This window comes from Schistocerca americana, chromosome 1 (assembly GCF_021461395.2).
Source record: "Schistocerca americana isolate TAMUIC-IGC-003095 chromosome 1, iqSchAmer2.1, whole genome shotgun sequence".
NCBI lineage: Eukaryota > Metazoa > Arthropoda > Insecta > Orthoptera > Acrididae > Schistocerca > Schistocerca americana.
This window is the reverse complement of record NC_060119.1, coordinates 863,734,861-863,744,855: the sequence shown is the minus strand read 5'-3', so window position 1 is coordinate 863,744,855 and position 9,995 is coordinate 863,734,861. Positions and strand designations below refer to the sequence as shown.

The 9,995-nt window shown below is 37.4% G+C and overlaps 1 long non-coding RNA gene across 1 annotated transcript in view; it reads right to left on the bottom strand.

Annotated features, from left to right (window-relative positions):
* Positions 1–474: 474 nt before the first annotated feature.
* LOC124613866 overlaps positions 475–9,995 on the bottom strand; it is a 119,824-nt gene continuing 110,303 nt past the window's right edge. The window contains exons 2-3 of the long non-coding RNA XR_006979643.1: positions 4,795–4,925; positions 475–545 (exon numbers count right to left, since the gene is read on the bottom strand). This is a non-coding gene — a long non-coding RNA (uncharacterized LOC124613866). The remainder of the gene's footprint in view (positions 546–4,794; positions 4,926–9,995) is intronic.

Sequence of the window (9,995 nt, the reverse complement as noted above, 5' to 3'; positions counted from 1 at the left end):
AGGATTATAATACAGAGATGGAAACACTCTGTATGAAGACTTTTAGGTTTTAATGTTAGTACAGAAAGATATGAGCTACGTGTGCACATTCTAGTTTGATAGTTATCATAGCTTATTAATTGTCTCTTGCATAATAAAGTGGGGTTTAAGAACATATTAAGATTATCTTCACTAGTACTCTTACAATTAATGCATTAAATTGTAATATAATTATTATTCATACTGCTATAATGTTTCATAAATTTAAGTCATGTAATTGTACTTAAGTTACATTAAGCATGCATCTTTGAGTTCTTTCTACCTCTTGAGACTCGGGGGACTCCATGAAATATGATTCATGTAATGTAATAGAATGTAACTCGAGACAGCAGATACTATAAAATGGACATTCACATATTCATCATACTGTTTGTAACTATTTTACATGAGCAGAAAATCCAACATTCAGAATTAAAAACATGAACTTTTCACATACCTTTCCAGTGCACAGTCTAGTTGCTGCACAGATGAGCTCTTTTGTTAAATTGGAAGGTTCTCAGTGTTTGCTGAAATTTGAGGAAATGAAATTCTGGTTAAACTTCCTTGTGTGCCTTTGATGTTAAAATGTGATTTCAGGGAGTTGATGACAACAGAAAATCAGTATGATATATCTACACAGATATCTCTGTGCCACTTACTAGAACAGCTATTACTTAAGTACATTGAGAACTGTGAACAAATAAACTGTGAATAGTGACACAAATTTCTTGAGTTAACATTCATTTTTCTGTGTATACGATTTCCGCTTAATATCGTTCCCATTATTGTTTCTTCAGTTCAGACACAGGGATCCACCAAGGTGTCATGATGGTTAGGGCACTCGACTTACATCCTTGTGGGATTTCATTATATGTAGATATTAATAAAATAATTTTGGTATGAGTAGGTAATTGTTTGGGTTTTTATGCTGGTATATTTTCATCAGAAGCTCAAAGTATACCTGTCATCAGCAGCCAGCATTGTTTCTTATCATTAGCTTCCATTAACAGGCAGACTGATGCTGTTCTTGCAGACAAGGGTGTATTGATATGGATGTTACTTCCAGATAGAAATTTTCACTTTCATGAAGAATATATATTGTACTGAAAGTTACTGACAAACCCTTGCCTTCTGTATGTAATGCTATTCCAACTAAGGTACCCATGAAAACATCACAGCTCCACTCAGTCAGAAGTCCTGCTCTTCTTTCCAGTCTCTCCAGAGACTTTCCAACATTCCTTACCAGAATAACACCTATGGAAAGAGCGACGTAGTGGAGGGCAGCTTATATGGAACCTGGAGTTTATTCTCAGAAGACTGTCATCTAAATTAATCAGATTCATGAAAATTCTAGAGAATTCATTCATTGTGTTTTGTAGATACCATTAGGAAGGAAAACCTCAAACGATATGCAGTGGCGACGGACGGAGGGTCCTGGTGTGGTTGTAATATGATGGACTCTAATGTCCCACTCGGCACAGTTTGTATGTGGTCTAATGGGGAAGAGTGGAGTGAGTCCAGGAGGTGGGCATGAAGTGACTCACTGTCGCTGTTAACGTCACACATCATTATCTCAGGAGCCCACTCAAGTGGGAATTGTGATGCTTCACTTATGTGAGAAGTGTCTCTAGTATCGGTGCCACGCCAGTGATCAGTGTTGAGATGACAAAGGTCATTGAGGTGATATTGAGCTGTTTGTAATTATTTGGTGGCATCCTCGATTCATCTCCATCAACTGGCTGATACTAGTGTGTACTTTAGTGGACCTGTCACACCAGACACTCCCCGCCCCATCACCTCCTACGCACTTGTTAGTTAATTTCCAAGTGCACGTGAGTCTCCATGATTTTCTGCCTGATGACATATCCATCATATTATGTGATACCAAGCTCGTGATTACCGCTGCCTACATGGGACAGGCAGCTGGATGCAAGCACCGTCACACAGTTTCATGCATGCCACCCCTTTCTCAACAGCAAATGCATTGCAGTACTCAACTCACATTTTTCATCGGTCAGTACACTCACTATCACCTCCCTGACTTACACCATCACAGCCCCCAGAACACCTCTTTTGAATGCAACAATGCAAGTCAACACCAACATCCCTCCCTCTTCAAATACCACTGCGAGTCACAAACAATTAAAGTTGCTTCCAAGACTATGCCCTGCTGGCAACCCATTAATCGCACCACAAACATTGCGCTTGTGGCATAGCCTCCACCTCCAGCACAACTTGCTGACTACGATGTATCTGCCATCGCATCCATCATCAGATATCCATCTACATCACTTCTGACAGGCAACGCCCCACCACAGCCTCTCCTCACTTGCTCCACACTATGGGAAGGGGCTGTGTGGTGGCGTAACATCTCTGACTGGAGAAAAGGAACATCGCTACCCAGAAGGCAAGGAGAGTTTAGTTTGCTGTGGATGCTTCTAACGATTAAATGAGTTATGTATATCGTGCTTAGCAATAAATATTGAGGAAACTGTATTTTTTATGCTGTCACACCTCCGGTACCCCACCTCCCACTGTGGTGAAGCTGAACTTCCATGTCGTGCCGCCATCTTGCTGCTAAGTTGAAAATCTGCCCTCTATTTTCAGAATAAATTGCTTTAACTTTCGTAAAACTTCTGAATTAAGTCAGTCATTTAAGGAAAGAGGCCCCAGTTTCTTTTAACGTTGTCACCATTGCTTTTCATTTTAATATAAAAATAATTTTGAAAAATACGTAAAAATCTGCCAACCATATGCATAGATTTTCTATATACCTTGACCAGGTTTCGTCACCTCTAAGGGTGACTTCATCAGAATGTAAGGTAATTACCTAAAATGAATATGTCAGATTAAATATCTTATCTAATAAAAGCTTACATTAATGTAAACGAGTGTAAACTAAAAAGTACTTACATGAAGAACGTATCGTCAAAGATGTACAGTGATTTAAGAGCTGATTTGCTCAAGTCATACATTAAAATATAAGACATAATGTTCTTCAAAAAGTCAAACATTAAAACATAAGTAACACCAGTGTGGTGTGAGGAGACTGACTTTGTGGCAACTAGTCACGCTGCCAAGTAAACGTAATGTAGGGCGCGCCACAAGCGGGCCACTGGTAATGTGAGCAAAACAATTTTGTATATTACACATTTTCTGAAGTAAATCATACGTATAGACAATATAGCTTTTAACAAAAATTAATTTTATAAATTATTGAGTAACATTTATAAATGAGCTTCAGATGGGATGAAATAGTACGAAGTTCGCTATGTTTTATGTAGCACAGGTAGAACCAGAGTTAAATATGACTGGAATTACATACGTAATGAAGAACATCAGTTCATTATATGACGCAAAATTTTAAAAGAAAGCTTGCATAACTAGGGCACAGAGGTCATCTGGTGTGTTAGTAATGAGCGTAACTTAACAGAGGTAAAATAACGTTTCTGAAAAGGAGGAGAGAACCTGGATTATAAGTATCATAAAACTGAGAGCACTGGTTTAAAAGCATTAAAGAAATTTCTATTTTTCAACTGTACTTGTTCATTCAACGTGTCATCTTTATTTGGTGTGTGCCTGAAAATTTCAAGTTCTTCCAAGACATCAAGTTTTCTCCCTTTCTTTTCTCTATGCAGAATTGTCATTTCACTAAAAATAATTCAAAACCCGAAACTGCCTTTTATATTGATTGCATGTAAAACAATTAAATCCCAATTAATGGGTGGTGATGCTGAAATATGTTGAAGATGAACCTTGCTCACAGAGACCTTCAAATCCAAAAACCAATAAAAACATTGAATGTGTGCATGTTCTTGTGAGATCAGAACAGTGTTTAACAATAAGCAATGACTGACCTGTTAAACTTAAAAATTTTCGCCATAAATCAAATTTTGACCAATTTTTGCACATGCAAAAGTTTGTTACAAAACTGTGCTGAATAACCTCATAACTGAGCAGAAGGGGAATCGACGAAACATGGGCACTGATCTTGAGAGGACTGCCAATGACGACAAACGATTCAGTCATTTGATCACAGGTGATGAATCCTGGATATTTGGCTAAGATCCTGAGACAAAGTAGCAAAGTGAGGAGTGGCACACTGGGACATATCCTTGATTGAAATAATCTCAAATGAGCAAATTGAACACTAAAACAATGTTGATTTGCTTTTTCAATATTAGGTGTACTATGCGTAAAGAGTTTATCCCTCCTGTCCAAACTGTCAATCAAGTGTTTTATGAAGATGTCCTCGAAAGGCTCAAGAAAGGGGTGAACTAAGTGAGAATGGACATTGGAGACGAAGTGGATTCTGCATCATGACAATGCCCCATGTCACACAGCCACTTCTATCACGGAATTTTTTATCTCAAAAGACATCCCTGTTGTTCCACAGCCCCCATATTCACATGATCTGACTCAATGTGACTTCTTTCTTTTCCTGAAACTGAAAAATGTTTTAAAAGGACATAATTTTGGAACTCTAGAGAACATTCAAAAGAATGTGATCGACATTTTAAAGGCCCTACCAGTTGAGGCATTTCAGTGCTGCTACCAAGACTTGGAACAATGAATCTGCCAGTGTATTGCTGTTGAACAGAACTACTTTGAAGTAATGTGTAATGTCATCAAAAATTGTGTGATTGAATTTGTGATGCAAACTGTCCATGTGCCCTTACTGTAATTGCATGATAACTTTTATTAATATCTTTCTCCAAAATGCCTTCATCACAGGTGAATCACTGAAATTTAAATTGAAATGTTTACGTCACTTACCAATTGAAATATCCATCTAGTCACAGAACAGTGTCACTTCTTTCTGTCACAAGTCCTCTGCAAGACAGTCAATGTCCTGAAGTACCAGATGAAGGGCTGTTCTGGGACCTTCAGTATGTGACACTGATCACCTATATAATGAAATAAACTGTTGGAATTATATCAATCGATAATATTATTTACACTGTTATAAAAACATTTAAAGTTTCATCATTCATTATTACATTGACAATATTGTTTTAAAAGTGTATGTTGGTTCCAAGGAGCAGAAAACTCTGAAAATAAATTTTTGATACATAATAACTGTAAAAAACAGTTTCACTCACATTTTTTTCAATTAACTGCTTCTTAACTTCTAGAGTAATAGCACCATGTTATGACAAATACTATGAATTGTTCACATAAATTTATATCATTTGACGAAACTATTGTAAATGTTGTAACAGCTATGTTGAAATTAAAATCGAAAACAAAACATGAAAATACGTGAAAGGAATGTGATATTGCCACCTATATCTTAGTTACATCAACACTCATCTTTTGATGTTCTCTGAGACACAGTGTTAAGCAGCACAATGACACCATTGCATAGAGATAATATCGACAGCTGTCCCATATAAAAACTTACTGAAAATGGTATTTTAATACTGTCAGAGAGTTATGTTCTTTCTGTTGATCCCATGTTTTTTGTTGAACTTATGTCTGGAAGGATGTCACACACTAAGGACAAGAATGCAACAACTATTTACAGGACAAACCGCCAGCCATTAAAGAAAATAATTTAGTAGCACAACAAGATTTTGGGTATCAATGTTAGATTGTGGAGAGGAAGTTGTTCATGGTGACATTCTTGCAAGAAATATCCTGACTTCGTTAGTGTAAATACAGAGTTAGAGGTCCACTTTTGATGACCTCTTACATCATCACTGGCAGAAAATATTGTTTTAATAGGAATCTGTACAAGCAGTTTTGGAAGAACAGTGATTATATCCTAAATTAGTATGTGGCATGTAATACTGAGAGGTTTCAGAGGAAAACAGCAAACTGCTCATATCTATATCATCATTGGTAGCACAGGTGTATATCCTCCTCACCTCCTCTGTGTCATCATGTTGGTATTCATTGGCCAATTCTAAGCTGATTATTGGGTATCAGATGAACCTCTAGTAGCAACAACATTCAGTTGCTCCTGACAGTGACAGTGGGGGAAGTTGGCAGTAGCTCAAGTTTTTACAAAAATGTTGTACCTGAGAAATACCAAGAATAACTACTTTACCAGCCCACTTGCAGCTGGTTTGAAGCTAGCTTCAGTTTCCTAAATGTGACAATGAATCTGGTAAATGCAAAAGGAAGGAGTGCCAACCATAAGAAATCAAATCCAACAATAAGTATGCCTTGTTTCCACAGTGAAGTACACTGAGCTCTATAGTTAATAAAAGACACAATATGATTGACACTTAATTAAGAAACACAATTTGGAACCCAAAACTACTCTTGAATTCCTTATATGAAATTTCTGAAAGATATCTAGATCCAGGCATTGCAATTAGCGCATTATGTACTGCTATTTAATATAAGGTCCATCTATTATGCAAAACACTCTCCAGTGTTTTCCACAACAGGCAAACCTTATATTCACACATTCATTTATACTTGTTCCATAGATAATGAATATGACATTTCATGATGATATGGAACATGTCACTTTAATGTAAGTTTTCTTTACACAAAATAATTAATTTTTTTAAAATTTTTTTTACTGCTGCTACTTCATATATAAAAATTCATCTGTTGAGTAGAAGGAGTTGTCATTCAGAAATTCTTTTAATTTACTTTTGAATGTTGATTGGTTATCTGTCAGAGTGTTATTTGGCAAATGACTAAAGATTTTTGTGGCAGCATAATTCACCCCTTTCTGTACCAAAGTGAGATTTAATCCAGAATAATGAAGATCATCATTCCTTCTAGTGTTGTAGCTATGCATTTGCTGTTATTTTTTAGTTGCAGTGGGTTATTAATAACAAATTTCAAAGTGGGTTGATGTATTGTGAAGGTACTGTGAATATAAAAATAAATATCTGCAATGTGATCTTGGGTGGGCTTGAGCAGAACAATAATTCTGATTACACACTTTTGTGCAATGAATACTTTCTCTCTTAAAGGTGAATTGCCCCAAAATATGATGCCAAATGAAATCAGTGAATGAAAATACGCACAGTAGGCTGATTTACTGATCTGTTTATAATAAAAATTTCCAATAACCCTAATAGCGTAAGTAGCAGAACCTAACTGTTTCAGCAGATCGTCGATGTAATAATTTTAACTGCACACATGACAACTGCAAGAACTGCACATCCAAATGATGAATATTACATACTATGAAGGAAGGCTGTAACAAAATTAATATTCGCTGTCACAATATCACACCTGTTCCATCCATACTACTGTCCTCCTTCAGTTTTGTGTGAAAAAATATGCCAGATTAGCAAGCAGTTTTCACATTAAATTTGAGAGCAGAGAGCAGACAAATGGAAAGAGTACACTGAAGGCCTCCACAAAAGGAAGGAACCATCTCATAACATGATAGGAGAAGAAAGGGGAGTCAATATGGAAGACATAGGGAATTCAGTGTTAGAGTTGGAGTTTAACAGAGCCCTGGAAGACTCATAATTAAATAAGGCAGAATGAACAGATGACATTCCTTTGGAATTTTAAAAATCATTGGGGAAAGTGGACGCCAACAAATGACAGTTCAGGTTGGTGTTTAGAATTTATGAGACTGGAGTTATACCATTAGACTATAAGAAAAATATCATCCATTGACTGCTGAAGATAGTTAAGTGTGAGAACTATTGCAGAAGTAGCATAACAGCTCATGCACCCATGTTGTTGACAACAATAATATACATAAGAATGGAAAATTGAAGTTTAGTTAGATGGCAGCCTGTTCAATATGCAGCAGGATTTTAGAACATATAGAGTTCGAACATTATGAATTTCCTCGAAGAAAATGGTCTTTTGATGCACAGCCAACATGCATTTAGAAAACATCATTCCTGTAAAACACAACAAGCTCTTTACTCGCATGAAGCATTGAGTTCTACTGACAAGGGATTTAAGATTGATTCCATATTTCGGGATTTCAGCGGCTTTTGACACTGTACCACAGAAGCGGCTTATGGAATATCATCTCAGTTATGTGACTCTACTCATGAGTTCTTGTCAGAGAGGGCACAGTTTGTAGTAATTGACGGAAAGTCATCAAGTAAAACAGAGGTGATTTCTGGCGTTCCCCAAGTTAGTGTTATAGGCCCTCTGCTGTTCCTTATCTATATAAATTATTTGGAGACAATCGGAGCAGCCAGAATGAGATTTTCACTCTGCAGCGGAGTGTGTGCTGATATGAACCTTCCTGGCAGATTAAAACTGTGTGCCCGACCGAGACTCGAACTTGGGACCTTTGCCTTTCACGGGCAAGTGCTCTACCAACTGAGCTACCGAAGCACGACTCACGCCCGGTCTCACAGCTTTACTTCTGCCAGGATCTCGTCTCCTACCTTCCAAACTTTACAGAAGCTCTCCTGCGAACCTTGCAGAACTAGCACTCCTGAAAGAAAGGATATTGCGGAGACATGGCTTAGCCACAGCCAGGGGGAAACATTTATGATTATGAACAACTTAAATTGGAAGGAACACATAGAAAATGTTGTGGGAAAGGCTAACTAAAGACTGTATTTTATTGACAGGACACTTAGAACTTGTAACAGATCTAGTAAAGAACTGCCTACACTACTGTTGTCCACCCTCTTTTAGAATGCTGCCGCATGGTGTGGGATCCTTACCAGATAGGATTGGATCAAAGAAGTGCAGCATGTTTCGTATTATTTCAAAATAGGGGAGAGAGCGTCACTGAAATGATATAGGATTTGGGCTGGACCTCTACAGAAAAAACAGAAATTCCACATGCAACAAATGGGAAGAAATCTTCATCAACCAATCCAAATAAAAGGTTGTTGGGCAGAAGAAATGCTGATCTTCCTCCACATCTCAACGATTTTTTATGTGTGGGCCTGAAGAAGAAGAAGTGATAACAGTAGGTAGTGTCAAGTGCCTCCTCCCTCCTGCCTCAAGACAGACCCCAGTGGATTCTCAGTCAGGTAACAGCAGCACTAATAGAATGAAAAGGCAAGAGGAAGGCATCTCTTTGGGAAATTCAGAAAGGCTGGTGTTGGTGGGAAGGATCCATATGGCACAGGCTGTGGAGCAGTCATTGAGTTGAGGGATATCATGTTTGGCAGCGTGTTCAGCAACAGGGTGGTCCACTTGTTTTTTGGCCACAGTTTGTCGGTGGCCATTCGTATGGACAGACAGCTTGTTGGTTGTCATGCCTACATAGAATGCAGCATAGTGGTTGCAGCTTAGCTTGTAAATCACTTGACTGGTTGCACAGGTAGCCTTGCCTTTGATGGTATAGGTGATGTTAGTGACCTGCCTTGCCATCTATAGTAAGTCATAGTTTAGTAACATACTACTGTAGGGACTGTAAAGACAAAGGTGGAGTAGCAATTTATGTTAAGGATAGTATAGCATACAAAGCTATAGATATTAAGAAACACTGTGTGGAATAACAATTTGAGGTACGTGCAACAGAAATAATAACTCAATTCTACACAATAATAGTGTTGGCTGTCTACAGGGCACCTTCAGGTGACATAAAAACTTTTCTACATATAATGGAACTCCTGCTGTCGGGGTTACTAGCAAAAGCAAAGGATATTGTAGTTTTAGGTGATTTCAGTATAAAATTTATGACAGAAAATAAGAATAAAATTGACTCTGAGATTGTGATAACCTTATGTAAACTTCCCAACAAGAAGTACATCTAAGTCCCAAACTATGATAGATAACATTTTTTTAGATGTAAGTAGACATAATTATACTGTTAGGCAGGTTATAAGTGGGCTATCAGATCATGATGGACAAATTCTCACTCTTTATGATGTTAATCTGTTCAAAAAACAGTTTCCTCAATGGAAATTCATGAGTAATGAACGAAGAGGCAAAAAAAACTTTCAACAATAGATTGCAGCAAATGGATTGGTCTTTAGTATGTAGCCTTGATAATGTTTATACATAATTTAACTGTTTTATAAATGAATTCTGTGCTCATTTTGAAGAAATATTTCCAAAGAAATGGGTCA